Source organism: Myotis lucifugus, unplaced genomic scaffold, assembly GCF_000147115.1.
Source record: "Myotis lucifugus unplaced genomic scaffold, Myoluc2.0 scaffold_107, whole genome shotgun sequence".
NCBI classification, from domain to species: Eukaryota; Metazoa; Chordata; class Mammalia; order Chiroptera; family Vespertilionidae; genus Myotis; species Myotis lucifugus.
The window spans coordinates 1,582,993-1,594,323 of NW_005871155.1; the positions used below are offsets into that span (position 1 = coordinate 1,582,993).

The 11,331-nt window shown below is 45.9% G+C and overlaps 1 long non-coding RNA gene across 2 annotated transcripts in view; it reads right to left on the minus strand.

Annotated features, from left to right (window-relative positions):
- LOC106697848 overlaps positions 1–5,578 on the minus strand; it is a 20,168-nt gene extending 14,590 nt beyond the window's left edge. For both annotated transcript variants that reach the window (XR_002830308.1, XR_002830307.1), the window contains exon 1: positions 5,323–5,578. This is a non-coding gene — a long non-coding RNA (uncharacterized LOC106697848). The remainder of the gene's footprint in view (positions 1–5,322) is intronic.
- Between the last annotated feature and the right edge of the window lie 5,753 nt (positions 5,579–11,331).

Consider the following 11,331-nt stretch of genomic DNA (forward strand, 5'->3'; position numbering starts at 1 on the left):
ATCCTGAGAAAGAACAGAGTAGGTGGGATCTCAATGGCAGATATCAAGCTGTATTACAAAGCCACTGTTCTCAAAACTGCCTGGTACTGGCACAAGAACAGACATATAGATCAGTGGAATAGAATAGAGAGTCCAGAAATTAGCCCGAACCAATATGCTCAATTAATTTTTGACAAAGGAGGCATGAACATACAATGGAGCCAAGATAGTCTCTTCAATAAATGGTGTTGGGAAAATTGGACAGATATATGCAAGAAAATGAAACTAGACCACCAACTTACACCATACACAAGAATAAACTCGAAATGGATAAAGGACTTAAATGTACGACAGGAAACCATAAAAATTCTAGAAGAATACAAAGGCAACAAAATCTCAGACATATGCCAAAACAATTTCTTCACTGATACAGCTCCTAGGGCAGTTGAAACTAAAGAGAAACTGAACAAATGGGACTACATCAAAATAAAAAGCTTCTGCACAGCAAAAGAAACCATCAACAAAACAACAAGAAAACCCACCTCGTGGGAAAACATATTTGCCAACGTCATATCTGATAAGGGCTTAATCTCCAAAATTTATAGGGAACTCATACAACTTAACAAAAAGAAGATAAACAATCCAATCAAAAAATGGGCAAAGGATCTAAATAGACACCTTTCAAAAGAGGACATTCAGAAAGCCAAGAGACATATGAAAACATGCTCAAAGTCACTAATCATCCGAAAGATGCAAATCAAAACAACAATGAGGTACCATCTCACACCTGTCAGAATGGCCATCATCAACAATTCAACAAACGACAAGTGCTGGAGAGGATGTGGAGAAAAAGGAACACTTGTGCACTGCTGGTGGGAATGCAGACTGGTGCAGCCACTATGGAAGGCAGTATGGAGGTTCCTCAAAAAATTGGAAATGGAACTCCCATTTGACCCTGTGATCCCACTTCTAGGAATATATCCCAAGAAACCAGAAACACCAATCAGAAAGGATATATGCACCCAGATGTTCATAGCAGCACAATTCACCATAGCTAAGATCTGGAAACAGCCTAAGTGCCCATCAGTAGATGAATGGATTAGAAAACTGTGGTACATCTACACGATGGAATACTATGCTGCTGTTAAAAAGAAGGAACTCTTACCATTTGCAACAGCATGGATGGAACTGGAGAGCATTATGCTAAGTGAAACAAGCCAGTCAATAAAGGAAAAATACCACATGATCGCACTCTTTCATGGATAATTAAGACCATTACAAACTTTTGAACAATAATAAATACAGTGGCAGAGCTGCCTCAAACTGTTTGACGGACTGCAGTGGGAAGGCCAGGGAGGGTTGGGGGACAGGAGGGAGGGGAGTAAGAGATCAATCGAAGGACTTGTATGCATCCATATAACCATAACTAATGGACATAAGACACTGGGGGGGTAAGGGAGGGCAGGGGCCTGTCAAGGGCGGGGGGGGGAAAAAGGACACTTATGTAATACCCTTTGTAATACTTTTAGCGAAAAATAAAAAAAAATAAATAAAAAAAATAAACTGTTAACAATGCAAATAATTCTTGTCCATAGAAACGCAATTAATTGTGTTTTGTGAGATCCATTTGATTATTCCCCTAGGGACATAACTTGTAAGTTTTAACATTTTTGACTGCATATACTTATGGTTCTTTGGTATTTCCTATGAACAATTATAACATCTTTTCCAGTTCCCTGATTAATTTCATGACTTAAAATAAAATTTTTGGTAGAGGTTTATATATGTATAATAAGCATCATGATTTTTACCTATCAGAGGTTTATATATGTATAGTAAGCATCATGATTTTTACCTATCAGAACATGTAAAGAACTTCACTAATGAGAAAATAAATACCTTGACTTAATGCCTAGGTAGACTTAAACTCACCTGAAGCTAAGAGCTCTAGCTATACAGAAATTCAACTGCCAGATTCCTTATTGCAATGCTCAACCATACACTCATGTCACCCAGCAGGCAGGTGACACATGGATGAGCTAGGGTGAGTCACACAGGCTCTGTGTGACTTTCAGAGGGGGCAAAGAACTGCAGGGGGGGCTGCCAGGCCAAAGGCTCCTCCACCATGTGATGTGGTCCTGGAATTAAATGACTGGCCCAGGAATCAGTGTCCAAGCCAAAGCCAGAGAGAGGTGGTCATGGGCTGACTATCAGGTGTCCCAACAACAGGAGGCTGCCAAGCAGGCTGTGCTTGAAGAGTAGCCCCTTCTAACGGAAACACTAAACCACATGTCATACATGCAACGTCAGTACTTCACTCACCTCATCCAGTAGACACTTGGAAATACTTCTGCTAACCAACTGGAACCACTGCCCCACGATTTCTTCAAAGCTAACCCAGTCAAACCCAACAACAACAAAAAGCAAACCAAACCCAACCAACAAAGAGAACAAAGAGGTCTATGGACCTTCAGAAGGGCTGGGCCGGAAGTTACCAATCTGGGGTAACTAACTCCCAGAAACAGGCAGATCTGAGTTCAGAGTGGCTACCCAAAGGATTCGTTTGAGAACTCCAAGTTCTCCATCCACCCAAATGTGGAGGTGGTAACAACACTGGAATACCAATGGACTACGAAACTGGACCTATACCCAGATATTCAATCCAGCAATAACCCCACAACCTCTGTATTTATGTCCACACTTCACACAATTCATTGAACATTTACTAGGAAGACCCCACTGTACCGACACTGCATGAAGGTAAGACTAACTTCTCTCCAGGAGCTTATCCCTTACAGGGCTGGGAGACACAAACACAGAGACGACCAGAACATAAACACCTGCATAAGGTGCCTAAGAGGTATAAAATGCTACAAAATCGAAGAGGATTCACCCTCCCCTTATGAGGCTAAGGAAAACTTGAAAGGAAGAAATGGCCTTTGAAGCAAATCCTGAAGGACATACATGAGATAGAGGACAAGAAAGAGCATTCTAGGTTAGGTCAAGTGTAATGATGTTAAAACACACTATATGCCAGTAGTCTGACTTTTTCAATGTTCTGGTACATGGGGAGAAGGGAACATAGAAGGAAGCAAGATGGTGGAATTGAGGACAAGAACCAGTCTCTTGTCAATGGATCCTCCCCACCTGGCTGAGTATCTAGTTTACAATAAATGCTCCTGATTTGTCACATGAAGGTCAGGATAAAGGCACGTGAGGGCCACTGTCACAAGAGCAGATGAGATCTTCAGAAGACAATAATGCACCACTTAGGATGCAGACAGAGGGACATGATAAGGGCAACTGCTGTCATCTGGCCCTGGGCAGAGCCTAAACGGGGTAAGCTGGCAGGTCAAAGGGAAGGGTCAGCTCTAAGAACATTCCAAAGGTGGAACCAACAAGACTTAGCACATAACCTACCCCGATAATCTTACACAAGTGAGTAAAGGAATCCAACTCACAAAGTGCTAGAGGACAACATGGCCTTATCAGCGGTTCTCAACCTGTGGGTCGCGACCCCTTTGGCGGTCGAACGACCCTTTCACAGGGGTCGCCTAAGACCATCCTGCATATCAGATATTTACATTACGATTCATAACAGTAGTAACATTACAGTTATGAAGTAGCAACGCAAATAATTTTATGTTTGGGTCACAACATGAGGAACTGTATTTAAAGGGCCAGAAGGTTGAGAACCACTGCCTAAGATGGAGCAAGGGATACCCCCTGGAGAGAGCAATTAAGTACATGACAATTAAGTACATAGATATGTTCAATAAATGTGTGGATTTGAATTAGTTATCCCACTTGCAAAGTATCTGGGACCAGACTCTCCTCCTCCCCACTCTAGCCACGTTTCTGGTGACCCTACCAACTGTCTGACACTGCTGGGCACTCAATAAATACCTGGCAAACGAATTAAATGAATAAATCAATGTTGAAGAACAGAAAATGCAAAATTCAAGTAGTGTTGGCTTCTCAGGAAAGAATGTTGGTAGGGAAAATGGGTGCCACTGAGATTGGTAACCCTAAAAAGCCAATGGAGATCTCCACAGGATCACCTGGTAACTTCTTGGAATAATGTAGCTGGAATCGGGTGGTTTGGGGCTTTAGCCTGAGGGGAGGGCTTGCAGATTTTTACTTAAGCAAATACATAATTATAAAACAAAGGTCAGGGAGACATGCGCACTAAATATTACTGTAAACAGGTTAATACGAATACTAAGATATGGTCCTTTTCTTTATTTACTTTCCATTAGCTATCCACTTTATCCAGGTATTTTGAAATCTCAGCTTATTGTCCCAATTTTTCAGCTGAGGCACTGAATCCTAAAAGTAGAGCCAGATTACACATTTTACATTAACTCTGTGAATTCCCATAGAAAATCCTATTGCTAATCAGACTTGGAATACGTGACACCAGGACAGGGTAGCCCTGGAACAGGTGGAAGGGTAGGAACAAGAGTCACTTGGCTTCGGTTCTGGAAGATCCTTGACTATTCCTTCTACAGAACATACTGAGCCACTTTAACACACTGGCCCCTCCCACTTATCCAGTCTGTAGGGATCAACATCATCTATCTATGCAAAATTACTTGGTAAACTAATGCATTATCAAATACAAAGAATTATCATTAGAGGATACCTTTTTTTTAAAAAGTAGAAAAGAAAGACAAAAAGCCAATAAAGCCAAAGAAACTCCACCTAAGGGCAGAGATACCCCACTTGGCTCCCAAAATACTATAATTAAGATCATTAACTTGATTGGCAACAGCAAATCCACTCAGGTCAAAAGACTCCACTAACAGCATCACACTCTCCGTTTAACAAACAAGTGGGGCCACGATCTCCCCACTAGCAGCTGAACATCTCGGGGTGCCCACGGGGCCATCGAGAGCTCAGGTCTTCCCCTCTGACTCTCTCCCCGGCCCTCGGGCGAGTACACCCAGGAGCGGGCGCGCCAAGCTAAAACTACTTGGAGTGAAATTTCAAAGCCAACTCTCCACCGGCTTTCCAGGAAAGTAAAGAGAAGACCTCTCTGCAGCCCAGAATTCACCAGTTTCCCTTTGTTGGTAAGGAGACCAGGGGGCAAGTCCCTTCCAGCCCCACTCACCTTCAGACACACCACCTGGCCCCACCCACATTGCAACTATTGTGGAGCAGACCAGGGTCTTTAGAAAGCTGGCCCCAAGCAGCTCCCAAATCAAAACGGCCTTGAAGGAGCAAAAAGTAACCCAGGGAAAATGTTCGCCCTCTCCCCTCCCCGGAGCCCGCGCCCCTCCAGACACCAGGGCGCCCCGGCGGAGCCCACCACGAGCCCTCGCCCAGCCCGGAGTTGCTCACCCTCACGTGAATCTCCCCCGCCGCGTGGCTGCAACCTTCCCGGCCTCCTCACCGTGCACATCGCGGAGGGGCGGGAAAGACGCGGTTGGCTTCCATGCCGGGGGTCCCGGTCTGCGAACCAGGTGAGAACCCAGGACATCCCACCTGTTCCCGCCTCTTCCAGAGGCCGCGCCCCCACCGCCACGGTAGTGGAGCCGGGACCCGCCCATAGAGGGTGCAGAAAAGCACAGGGCGCTGCACCCTGATGCTAGGACCCAGCCTCCGCCAACGGTCCCGCCCCGGGTACTTCGCGGAGTCTGGTCTTCAAGCACACCGCTCGCCCCCGTCGCGGTCCTTCCTGGGAAATGTAGTTCTGTGGATCCCGTAGCCTGACGCCAGCGCCCTGGCCTGGACTACTAGCCCCACAATGCTCCGCGACGGGCGTGCACAAGCCAGCTTTGTAGCCTGGTCAGGTTGTGTGGAGTAACTGCGCTTGGGGGAATCCCACAGGTTTTTCTGCCTTCCCCTGCTTGGGAGGAGGGGGTGTTCGACCTGACCTGTGGTTTTTCCCAGCAGTGACAGTGTGGCCGTGGACGAGACCTTAGGGCAGGGCAGTCGCTCTTCTGGAGACGTCCGCTTGGGAGTGACTTCTCTAGCCTCAGTCCCAAGAGGAACGCACATGGGACCAGGCGCCCGTGGAGTCTCCCTAGACCTGCGGAGGCCCAGGACTAACAAGTTTAGAACCCCCTGCCCTAATGTTGTCTTGCACTTTGCCTTCCTCCGGATGGAGCCCAGTCCCACACCTATCAGTGTGCCCTGCAGAGACCCTACAGTTCTTGTCGACTGCAAGAACTTTTCACTGAACTTAAGAGCTTTCTCTTTCCTTCTCCATCTGTAAGGTGTCTTACTGTAGGGCAATGATTTTCAACCGGTGTGCTGCAAGAATTTTTAAAACATGCAGCACCTGACTATTGAGTCAGGGGCACTGACCACTTTCCCCTTAGATTGTCAAATAAATAAAAAATCACAGCAGCTGCCTGGCCTGTGTTGGTCCATGGTTAGAGCGGTCATCCTGTGCACCAAAGGGTCCTGGGTTCGATTCCTGCTCAGAGCCCAGAGCCCATACAGGAGGCAACCAATTGATGTTCCTCCCTCTCCTTTCCTATCTATGCTCTCTACCTCCCTACCCCATAATCACCACACTGCTGTCCATGTTCATGAGTTCTCTTTTTTTTTAACCCTCCCCCACCTCCACCAGAACTGCTTTCTATCTAAGAGTCTGTCTCTATTTCACTTGGTAGTTCAGTTTGTACCCTCTCCGTCACAATTTATCTCACTCTATTCACTTGACTGTCTCATTCAAAAGACTACAAGCCCTTGACGGCAGAGACCATCTTTTTCTTATAGAATGCACTAGAGGACCAGTGCACAAAATTCATGCACAGGTAGGGTCCCTAGCGGCTGCCGGCTGGGACCACCTCCCTTCCCCTGCTGCCTGCCGCTGCCGCCGGCCCCACCCCCTGGTCAAACTCCTGGTCAAATTCCCCGTGGATGGAACAATTTGCATATTAGGCTTTTATTATATAGGATAGCACCTGGCTCAATATTTGGGGAGTTAGCACTGTTCTACAGAATTCTACCTGTCTGTGCCTCTGTTTTCTTTTCATTCTATCCATCTTGTAATCATTTCTCATTCCAGCCCCCACTTAACCCTTCTCCTTAGGTCTGCCAATGATGCCCAGTGACTCTCATGGATGTTCTGAAATCCCACTGGCAACTCTTGGGGCTGAGGGCTATGTTGAATGGTATGAGCATCATGTTCCTATGACACTTTTTATTTGCATATTTATTAATAATAGTGCCAAGCACCATGCTAAATGCTTTGCAGATGCTGTCATACTTAATTCTAACAACTCCAAGAAGTGGGTACTATTATCCCCATTACATAGATGAGGCATGAAAGAAGTCCTCACTTAGCTAAGGTTCCACTGCTCATACGTGAAGCTGGGATGCAAACTTTCAGTGACTCCAGGACCAAACTTTGATCTCATAGAATCACCCAGATGCAGATTTATTAACACACCCAATGCTACCACCAATATAGTCCTAAACTTTGACTTCTATAAATCTTTCTCTTCCCAGTCACAAGTAATAGCAATGAACCTTGAGACAAAATGGATAACAAGGGAAAAAAGAATGAAAAAAACTATAAACGAGGAAGTACCATATAAAGGGAAATATAGTTTCTTTTAGGTTTTTTAAAAATACGTTTTTTAAATTGATTTTAGAGGGAGAGAAACACTGACCATCTGCCTCCTGCATACCCCCTACTGGGGATTGAGACAGCAACCCAGGTATGTGCACTGACAGGGAATGGAACCAGCAACCTTTCGGTGCATGGGACAACTCTCAACCAACTGAGCCCCACCGGCCAGTGCTAAACGGAAGTATTGTTTTTGAATGCTGGACCACTTTCAGGGTCTCACAAAGGTGAGATCAATCTACTTTGTAATCTTAATAACCCGCCCAATTTTTAAAATTTTTTCTAGATTACTCACACTGGGACAAACCACATTGGGCTCATTTTTTCCTCTTTCATGAAAACTAATATCCTTGGAAAAGAGATTTCAGGGCCAGAATGATGGGTCACAGGGGGCAGAGCCCATCATCCTGCACTGTAACTGGTGGTGAGGGCCTTAGGCACCTCACCCCCTTGATGGCTCCTGCATATTCCAGTCTGAGAGAAACAAGGGCAACAGGGCACAATGGCACTTCCCTTAATCCTGGGGTGTAGGCTCCCCTAGGGAGATACACAGCACCACTGTGTGCCTGGCTGGGCTTCAGTGAAGCAGGAAAAGCTCTCCACTTCCACCTCCCTTCCCTCTCCCTCTTCCTCTCTTTTGCTTCAGTCTGGTCATTTGGAAGGGGACTCCCAGGGCTGGCTGTATAGAACTACAAATCAAACACTGGAATAGATTTGGGGATCCTGCCAGTGGATATCAGGCAAGTGGTACTGGCTCAAATGCACCTCAGGCTAGGGTTTGGATTGCCCTTGTTTTATCCAGCAGTTAAGACTAATTTAGAAACATATACTTTAGGTAATTTGGAAATAAGTATGGTAGCTAATATCATATTCCTATGACACTTTATTTGCATATCCTATATAATAAAAGCCTTATATGCTAAGTGTCTGGTCGTCCAGTCATCCATTCAACCAATCAAAGCATAATATGCTAATGATATGCTAAGGCCGCTCTACCGCTCGCTATGACATGCACTGACCACCAGAGGCAGATAGTCAACCAGTTGCTATGATGTGCACTGACCACCAGAGGGCAGATGCTTCGACTGGTAGGTTAGCTTGCTACTGGGGTCTGGCCATTCAAGACTGAGCAAGACTGGCCAGAATGCCCTGAAGCCCTCCCGCAGTCCCTCCCTGGCTGGCCAACCTCCTGCGTCCCTCCCCAGCCTGATCATGCACTGGTGGGGTCCTTCAGCCTGGCCTGTGCCCTCTCGAAATCCAGGACCCCTCGGGGGATGTTGGAGAGCCGGTTTCGACCCGATCTCGCTCAATGCAGAAGCCTTCCCTGGTGGTCAGTGCACTCAGTGAGAAGCCGGGCTCACAGCTGGCAAACACAGCAGCAGTGGCAGGAGCCTCTCCTGCTTCCATGGCAGCGCTAAGGATGTCCAACTGCCATCAGTTGGAGATCCCCCGAGAGCTCCAGGACTGTGAGAGGATGCAGGCCAGGCTGAGGGACCACCTCCCCAAGTGCACAAATTTCGTGCACCAGACCTCTATTTTATTGATAATAGTGCCAGGCTCCATACTAAATGCTTTGCAGATGTTATCACACTTAATCCTAATAAGTGCAAGAAGTGGGTACTATTAGTCCCATTATACACCCTCAGAATGGTCTTTGGAGCCTTAACTTGTGGCCTGCAATGCTTCATCCCCTTTCCATGAGGGCAGGTTTATTATCTACTAATAATTTTGACTGACTGGTAGGGCCTTGGAAGACCTTATTATTTCTGGTAATCAATTAAAGTGAGTCATGGTTAATTCATCAGTATTACTACCCTGCTATACATTTAACACTGGAAGGTGAGCCAGCAATCTATTTACCAAAATCAAATCTTTCTGCTGGTTGATTACGTGGTTCTGAAAAAAAAAATGTATAGAACAATTCCTTACTGCTGTATGAAACCATTTCTTGCATAAGGATCAAGCTGTCTTTTAAAATCTTTACAGAAGTGCCTGTCAACTTGGAGTGATATTTGGCAATGTCTAGAGACATTGTCATGACTGGGGGATGCTCCTGGCATCTAGTGGGTAGAGGCCAGGGATTCTGCTAAACATCCTATGTGCACAGACAGCCACACACAATTTCCCCACCCAAAGTATCAATAGTGCCGAGACTGAGAAACCAGACTTAAAGAATCCTCAAGTTGGGATCTGTGGGTAGCTTTTTTTCCCAAAAACTACACAAGCCTCACCTTATGATCACTAATCACACCTCTAATAAGAAAAATTCTGAAAAGTCAGTATTAACCCCATGCGTTTCTTAAGTACTCTTGCACAATTATTAATAGTAGTTTTAGAGACCTTAACTTGAGTACTTTGAGGCAAGGGGCTAGTGAGGCTGGAGGGGATAAAGATTGATAAAAGATTGATAAAGTAACTCCCCTCCTTCCCTCTAGTTAAGTCAATTTTTCCCAAGGTATTCGTTTGGAGAAAAGGAAAGATCTCGATCCCCTTAAGTTCTCTCAGCTGCTCCACTGTTAGGTTTGGCCAAAGGGAGCCTTTAGTTGAAATGTTTGGTGTTGAAATTGATTACTGCTGGTTTGGAGTGACTTTTGTAATTTTAGACATTCCTTTTTGAAATGCTCCAGTTTCTCACAATAGTAGCAGGCCTTTCTATGGGAGATGAAGTTTCATTATTTGGGTGGCTGGATGGGGTGCTGGGCTCCGGCTGGCTCATAGCTGCTGCTCTGAGCCTAGCTCGCTGGCTTCTAGCCCCATAGCTTAGACATCCTGGGAGTAGGCAACGGGGAACTAGATTCTCATCCCTAGGCTAGGGTGATCATGCCTCTCTCACTGGCTGCTCTTCTTTAGGAAAATATATCATCCATTCATTGTTTCCTTTGCTCAAAATACATTTATTGTAAACAGTGTCCCAGTCAATAGGTGCTGGGGATACAGTGAGGGTCTGACACAGCTCTTGGTCTCGTAAAGAATAGATGCACTTTGTCTGGATGCATCAAGTTAATGAGAATGCCCTGACCCTTGTCCTAGTGGCGAATCAGATACCTTTTGTATTCAGGCAAGTGCTAGCCCTCCCTCCATTCTTTCACACAAAGCCATATTTCTCCATTTCAGATTCCAGTGGTCTGTGTGGGATATTAGTCAAAGCCACTGGCCTAAAGGAGATTCAGTCTTCACCAAGTGGGCCTGGGCTCTGGACCAGACAAGCAATTTGGGGAGCATCGCAAGATATGGACCTTTTTTTATTAGTATTACAATATGGCTTTCATATGTTTAAAAGAACAATGGCTCTAGAATTGTTTTCTGTAATGTTTACTGCAATTTATAAATATTTCAGTTGTATCATAGAGGTCATTGACTCCTAGGGGCTGTTCTGAAAACAAAACCATTATTTGTACCACTATATCTAAGACCAATTTCTGAGAGTTCCAGATATCTAGCTCACTGTTACATATAGAATATATATATACTAGAGGCCCAGTGCACAAAAATTTGTGCACTCGGCGGGGGGAAGTGGGGGGCCTCAGCCCGGCCTGTGCCCTCTCGCAGTCTGGGACCCCTCGGGAGATAACGACCTGCTGGCTTAGGCCTGCTCCTGGGTGGCAGAAGGCAGGCCCAATCCCTAGGTGCAGCCCCTGGTCGGGCTCAGAGCAGGGCCGATTGGGGAGTTGGGGCGCTGCTCTCTGTCATGCACAGAGCAGGGCGGATTGGGAGGTTGCGATGCCACCCTTCAGTCACGCTCAGGGTAGGGCAATTGGGGGGTTGGG